Source organism: Orycteropus afer, unplaced genomic scaffold (genome assembly GCF_000298275.1).
Source record: "Orycteropus afer afer isolate SDZICR_OR568_19922 unplaced genomic scaffold, OryAfe1.0 scaffold00424, whole genome shotgun sequence".
Taxonomy (NCBI): Eukaryota; Metazoa; Chordata; class Mammalia; order Tubulidentata; family Orycteropodidae; genus Orycteropus; species Orycteropus afer.
In genome coordinates, this window is record NW_006922011.1 from 2285717 (window position 1) to 2293999 (window position 8283).

Sequence of the window (8283 nt, forward strand, 5' to 3'; positions counted from 1 at the left end):
ATATATATAATATATATATATATACACACACATATAGCTTCTCAACTTGTATATATACATATAGCTTCTCAACTTCCTTCTACCTTGTAAAACTATAAAAATCTCTTGAAAGTTTATGTAAAATACTTGTAGGAACAGGGCAGGCTACATAATATCTGGGTCCTAAGAAGGGGTCACTATGAGTTTGATCTGACTTGACAGCAGTGATTTTGGTTTTGTTAGTGCAAAATGAAAATGTGGGGACCCTTTATTCAAAAAGAAAGAAAAAAGTGTCTTTACATAAATCTTTAGTACATTTTAAATACTGAAATATACATATTTTTCCTTTCTTCCATGGTCTCTCAACTTAATTAAGAATTTCAAGATGTGGACAGCAGAGTAGTGAAAAAATATTGACTCCTTCTGAGCAAGGAGTCTTGTGTTACTGCGCAGGTCACATACCCATTAAGCTAGCCTCCTGGGTAGATGTGTGGATGTGTGTGCACCTGCATGTGTGTGTCCATGCTTATATTACAATATTGTTTTGGCAAGAGGATCCAGAACTTTTAGCAGATATTCAAATGGATGTCTGAATTCACAAAAAAATTAAAAGGTCCTGTTCTAAAAGGATTAAAAAAAAAAACAACTCACTGCCATCAAGTTGATTCCAACTCATAGTGACCTGCGTTAGGTTTCAGCTCTGGTAGCATAGTGCCTAAGGCACTTGACTGCTAATCAGAAGGCTGGCAGTTCAAACCCATCAGCCACTCCTCAGAAGGAAGATGGGGCAATCTACTTCTGTAGTGATACTGCCTCGGAAACCCAAGGTGGGGTCGCTATGAGTCAGGTCCGACTCCACGGCACATAACAACAACAACAACAACAAATCTTTACAGAACTAGATTGCCCTGCCTTCCTTCCATGGAGTGGCTAGTGGGTTTGAACTGTCAATCATGTGGTTAGCAGTCAAATGCCTTAGGCACTGCATCACCAGAGTAGGCCAACAAAGAGCCTTATTGGTCTATAGGGCAGAGATTTCTATTCAAACTTATTTTCACTCTCTTCTTTGAAATGCCTGAGGAGCTCATATAGAGCAGGCAAGCGGATTGCTGGTGGCACTCATAAAGCATTCAGAGAGATAAAGTTAGGATCTCTCCTCTGAAGGTTTTACTCAAAGGAAATATGAATGTTACAATGTCATAATATATGTAAGCTAGAACATCTTTTCCAACTCTCCCATTTTTATGTGATGAAAAGGAATGCTAGAGGGCTTGTTGCTCTAGAACTCATAGCTGTATAAAGACACCCCTTGACTATAGATCCCTAAGCAGTAGAGCTAACAGAGAAAGGGGATGTAGGGTGTCTAAAGGAAAGCCAGACTCTAATTTTAGAAAATAATGCTTTTGGCAAACACAGTTGTTGTTCAATGTAACATCTTGGGTCACATGTGGCTGGCAAAATAAATTGCCTACATCCTGCCTCATCACCTCTGTTAGGCATTGATATCACGCAGTGTAAAAATGGGTGTTTTATGCAGGGAAAGGACACTAATATTTGTGTGCACCATTCTGGAGTCTTTTCTGCTGCTGGATGCTGTGATAATTACACACAAATATTCATTCAGTCTGCCAACCATTTCTTTGTAATTGACAGTTCCTTACTCCTGGGCTCACTGGAGAATTGTACACTCAGTGCCGCCCAATAAAAGCCAGGAACGGGTTTGTATCCATTGCTCCGTCAGGCAGACACAGTTCTGGGTTGTTGGAGTCATTCATTACAGACTTTGCTGCATCATCCCACATAAACCCAGCCAGGATTCAGTTGCATGAAAGATTGTTTTCAAGCTTTTAAAGTCAGATGGTTTGTACTCTGATATAAAAACACAAGAGTCATGCATTTATGATTACAGCAATATTTTTATTGCCATTTAACAACATGGAGTTATTTTAAATTGATTACTAAATATTCATAGGTTGAAACAAGTTATTTTATTTACCTCTTTGATTTTGCTCAATGATAATTAGAATGAACCTGAGAAAGACAGGACAGTAACAGGAGATGGTAAAACGCAAACAGCTCCTGTCTCTGAAGCAAGGAAGTCAGGTTAGGAATATATTAGAGGTTACTTTTCCCTTTACATTGCAAACTGAATATAATATCTGAAATGATCAACATAATGTATCATTGCTATTCAACAAAGGAAGCAGTCTCTGTTTACAAAAAAAGCATATGGTAATTTAGAAACAAGAAAACGCATGCTATAAACATTCTGGAACTGAAATATTTGTCTAAAGTCTTGACTGATCAGTTGCATTTTATGTGCTTTTTAAAATATTCCTTTTTCTTATATGCCAGAAAATAAAGACAAAGGATACAAATGAATGCATGCCGTCATGACAGGAAGGGGAATGAGGACTGACACATTGAAATATGTAATTCCACACATGCATTGCTCTGTTTTTTCGATTTAGGTAAATGAAAACTCTATACTTCTACCCAGTTGCCACCTAGTTCTGGATCATGGTAACCCATATGTGCTCCATAGGGTTTTTCAATGGCTACCTGACAGTATATTTTCAATCCTTTCTGCCAAGACACCTCTGGATGGTTTCCAACCTCCAACCTTTTGGTTAACAAGCAAGCATGTTAACCATTTGAACTACCCAAGATCTTCAATAATAACACTATGACTCAGTTGAATAGATCTGCCATAGCATTGCACGTATTGCACTCAGTGTAATTGTTAAAGAGTAAATTTTCCTGAGCATTTATTGAAGAAGAGCTTAAAAAAATGAAGTATGACCAAAAAATAACACTCCCTCAGTACTGACTCCTATTACTATTGTTGCTGGTTTAACAACAATCATGTTGACCATAACAGTTTGTGACAGATGGCTAATTCATGGGTGCCTTACCAATTAACCTGTGAGTATCTCCATAGGCTGAGGTTAATTGTGTTTGGACTAAGAGTCCCAGGTAAAGTCTTCCACATGCCTTCAAGAATACTTCTGACTCCCTTTGGTGTAGGTGTTCCAGATGTGCCCCTGTGGATTGGACCTGAGAATTGTCCTTGAAGGCCAACTGCAATGCAATATTCTTATAAAACATTTCTTATTCCCAAGGTCTCTTAATTTTCTGAGCTCCACACACCTTGTCATCTCATTCCTACTTTTTAATATCTTTCTGGTCTTCTGTCAGCTTTTTAAAAGAGAAAACAAACCTCTTCAATGATTTAGTATGAGATTTTTTTTCATTCAAACAGGATCTAAAAAGACAGGATTTTCCCACAATATGTATTTTGTGGAGTCTATTCCATTTGGCAATATTGTCATTTGAAACATTTAACAATTTTTGAGTCAATGAGCAGCTTCTGAAGTCTGACACTTAAGATTTTAGTAGTTATTTTTAATCAAACTATGCAAAAATGACTTAACAGAGTTTTCTATATTTTTTCTCTAAAATATTTCCTGATTTTTAAACCCATAAAGACTCTTCCCAAGAAATATCACTAAACTTTCCAATCAGACTTGAAAGGCTATAACTTCTTATGATCCTGAAGTTAGCACCCATAGTTATACCAAGATACTATCAGTAACAAAGGGGCTTACTAACAAAGGCCTGGGACTCAATAAAGGTGGAAAAAATAGGCAGAGTCAGAAAGAGCTGAAGACATATAGTTTGATGTCAGTACTTTCAATATCATCCTCTTTCCTTTTGCTCCCTGATTATGTATTCCCAGGTTTTCAGGTAGTTACAATCCTAGGGGTGGTGTAGGGTGTCATTATAACTGTAAGCAATAAAAAGAAAGCTTATATCTAGAAATATCCCTGGAAGAGAGGAGTGGAATGGGAATGTTGGGGAGTGGGAGGAAGGTACTCACATAACTTGGTCCCAGGGCCACTGGGTAAGACCAATGACGCTATTTTTAAATATGACTAATGGCTATTGCTTTCATAAGGGACAAAGCTGTCATACTAGCACACACAGAGACAATTTAATGAAAGTGCCTCTGATGGAAGCATGTATTGGTTTAAATTTACACCTAAATATATGTAAATAGGAATTCCTGAGTGGTAGAAATAATTAAACTTCTCAGCTGTTAACCTAAAGGTTGGTACTTCAAGTCCACCCAGAGACCTCTTAGAAAAGAAGCTGGTGATCTAGTTTAGAAAAATCAACTACTGAAAACCCTATGGAACACATCTTTACTCTGACCTCTGTGGGGTCACCATGAGTTGGAAATGACTTGATTGCATCTTTTTATATATACATATACATGAAGAATTAAAGCTTGAATGATGGAAGGGATTAAAAACTCTGCAAGGAACTAGAGAAAGATGTCAGTTGTTGTAGGTACTATCAAATGGGTTCTGACTCATTGCAACCTTATGTACAACAGAACAAACCAGTCATGAGCCATCATCATAATCATTCCTATGCTTGAGCTCATTGCTGAATCCACTGTATCAATCCATCTTGTTGAGGGTTTTCCTCTTTTTTGCTTGCCTTCTCCTTTATCTATGATATCCTTCTCTAGGGACAGGGCCCTCCTGATAACATGTCCAAAGTAGGTGAGATGAAATCTTGCCATTGCCACTTCTAAGGAGCATTCCAGCTGTACTTCTTCCAAGATGGATTCCTTTGTTCTTCTCATAGTCCACGGCATATTCAATATTCTTTGCCAACACCATAATACAAAGACATTGATTCTGCTTCAGTCTTTATTCATTGTCCAGCTTTCACATGCATACGAGGCTATTGAAAATACCAAAACTTAGGTGTGCGAAGACGCTCAATGAGATGGATTGACACAGTGGCTGCAATGATGGGCTGAAGCACCAAGGATTGTGAGAATGGTGCAAGAACAGACAGTGTTTTGTTCTGTTGTGCTTAGAGTGGCTATGAGGAGGAACTGACTCAACAATACCTAAAAACAAGAACAGTCAGGTGCCACTTAGTCCTAAAAGTGACATCTTTGCTTTTTAATACTTTAAAGAGGTCCTTGCAGCAGATTTGCCCAATGTAATGTTGTTTGATTTCTTGACTGCTGCTTCCATGGGTGTTGATTGTGGATCCAAACAAAAGGAGATTCTTGACAACTTCAATTTTTCTCTGTTTAGAAGTGCAATCCATACTTCAATCTTCATCAGTAAATGTTTCAAGTCCTCTTCACTTTCAGCAAGCAAGGTTTTGTCATTTGCATATTGCAGGTTGTGAATGAATCTTTCTTTAATCCTGATGTCACATTCTTCTTCATGTAGTTTATCTACTTGAATTATTTTCTGAGCATACAGATTGAATAAGTGTGGTGAAAGGTAGGGAGGGAGGAAGCAAGCAAAAGGATCATGTTTTCATGACTCTTGATTTAATCAGAACTTTTTAGTTCTGATTAAGTGTGAACATACTTATCGCTCGTTGTTATTGTTAGGTGCTATCAAGTTGTCTCCGACTCACAGAGACCCTATGCATGGCAGAATGAAACACTGCCTGGTCCTGCACAAATGTATCACCTAGGAATTATGTTATATAAATATTTGTAAATTGAATCTGAAATATTATCTTTTCCCCAATAAAGACAAATTCAAACCCAAATTTACTTGCTAGTTTTAATGATTTTGTTCATGGATTTGGTAATCTAAGTATCAGCTTGGCTAACTAACTTTATTTCAAGTTACAAATAATGATGCTTAAACTTTGCCCCATAAAATTGTGATGATTTTATTCTTGATGATACTAAATTCCTAGACTGACCATGGTTCTGGGTTTTTGTTATGGGATAGAAAACTGTTTATAGATTGCAGTGAATATTGTAATATCAAACTGAAGTTGACATTAACAAAATCAAGACAAGCTTGTTGTTTTTCTAAACAAAGGTATGCAATAGTAAAGAGACTCTAATTATGGGAAGCTAACATATCTGCTTTTTTATTATTTTTTAATACATCTCTTTCATTTTGGGGAGGCTTTATTTTAAGGCTGGGACCCGTGGTAGGCAGGTGCATGGGTCGGGGCTGCTTTGCTTGGGGAGGGCTTTATTTTAAGGCCAGACCCCAGATAAGCGTGCACAGAGCAGTTAGGAACAATTGTTGTTGGTATGTCCATCGAGTCGGACCCGACTCCTAGCGACCTCTCCTTGGGTTTCTGAGGTGGTATCACTATGGGAGTAGATTGTCCAACCTTCCTTCTGAGGAGTGGCTGGTGGGTTTGAACTGCCAGTCTTCTGGTTAGCAGTCAAGTGCCTTAGGCACTATGCTACCAAAGCTCCTAGGAACAACTAAGGGAGACTTAGAATTGTCTGTCAATTTGTTGTCCTGTGATGACTTACCTGTTGCTGTGAGGCTGGAGGCTATGCCACCAATGTTGCAAAATGTCAGCAAGGTTACCCATGGTGGACAGGTTTCAGTGGAGATTCTTGGCTAAGACAGACTCAGGAGAAGGAAGAGGGCATCCACTTCTCAAGCAATTGGCCAGTGAACACCTTATGAATTAACAGCGAAACACTGCTTGATATTATTACTGAAAACTTCATGAATAGCCCTGAAACATTGTCCAAGAACCAGGCAGTGTTTCATTCTTCTGTGATAGGGTCACTATGAGTTGGAGACAACTTGATGGCACCTAACAGTAACAACAACACATCTCATTGGACAATGTAAAAATTGTATGGGTGGAGTTGTTTACATTGGATTCTCTAACTGTATGCATATTCTTTCCTGCTTAAATAAGTGGCCACACTGGCAGAGTAGTCTTCTAGGAATAAATGACAATACATAACCATACCACCCACCAACATATATGTCTCAGAGTGATTTTGCAACATGATAAAAATAGTGTGCTTTTTCTTGCAACCAGTTTTTAAAAGCATACCACATTTTGAGGAACTTGCAACCTTTATATTGTATTTAATATTAAACTTGCTTGAGGCACAAAGAAGCCTGGCAGCCAGTTAATATTCTCTTTGATGTATTCTCAACCTTATTTATTTATTATTTTGAAGAATATTAGATATTCAGGTTATTTCTATGTATTAAAAATAAATTACATATGGTTGGTTCCCATGGATTGTCACTCAAGGCAAATATACGTTTTGTTGTAAATACATTATCATTCACTATCATAGAGATTTTTGTATATTTAGATTAAGTATTTTGGAGCTATGGTGGTGTAGTGGTTAAGGGATTTGGCTGCTAACCAAAAGGTCAGTGGTTTGAACCCACCAGCTGCTCCATGAAAGAAAGATGAGGCAGTCTGGTTCCATAAAGATTTATATAGTCTTGGAAACCCAATGGAGGTCACTATGAATCAGAAAAGACTCTATGGCAGTGGCTTTTTTAAAATTATTATTAGATTAATGTTATGCCTTAATGATTTCACTATTATCCCTAATATTTTTTTCTGTTTGGCAGAAAAAAAGTGAAAGTTTTAAATGAATGTAGATATACTCCTATTAATTTCCCCCCTCCATGTCTCAATCATTAATCTAAAACAAATTTTAAAGTATTTTGGCTATTTAGTGTCCTCTATGGAAGTGAGTTTTTCAAACTTTTAAAAAATATATTACAAGTAGAAACAGATGTTACAGTATTTATATAACATCATATATCTTGAGTTTCAGCAGTATCAAGCTTAAAAATTATGATTTTTTAGGTCCAAAGAGTTGAGAATGACAATAATTTTAAGATTTTCATCAGAGTCAATACTGTTTTTCAAATTTTATACACATGAGAAGATTTTTTCACTTTAAGTCTAAATCTATTATTATGCTCTCCAAAAGGCTGGGTTTCAGAGTCTCTCAGTGATTTTTTTTTGCTCATTTCTCAATTTTTTTTCATATAGAAAATATTTGTTTACTGACAACTATGTATAAGGTGTTATTTTAGGTAGGGCATCCATAGATGATCAAGATATGTCTTCTACATTCAACTATTTCACAATATAGAAGAGGGCCAGACAAAAAAATGGTAAGATTATGCGATGTGTGTTATTACATATATATGTAACATGATAAAATAACCAAGAAAATTACAGAAATGCGAGTTTTGACAACATTTCAACTAAGTGTTTAAGTGAAAGCTGATAGATAAACTCTGGGAAATGGACATTTCTGGCAAAGGAAAAGTCTATAAAATGGTTCAGAGAGTTGAAAATATAAGAATGCTTTTAGAAAGATGACTAATCACATAGGCTAAAACAGGTGTGTTAGACTGGGTTCTCTAGAGAAACAAAACCAGGAAAGCTTTTATATATATGGAGAAAGAGAGAGAGAGAGAGAGAGAGAGAGAGAGAGAAATTTATCTTAGGAAA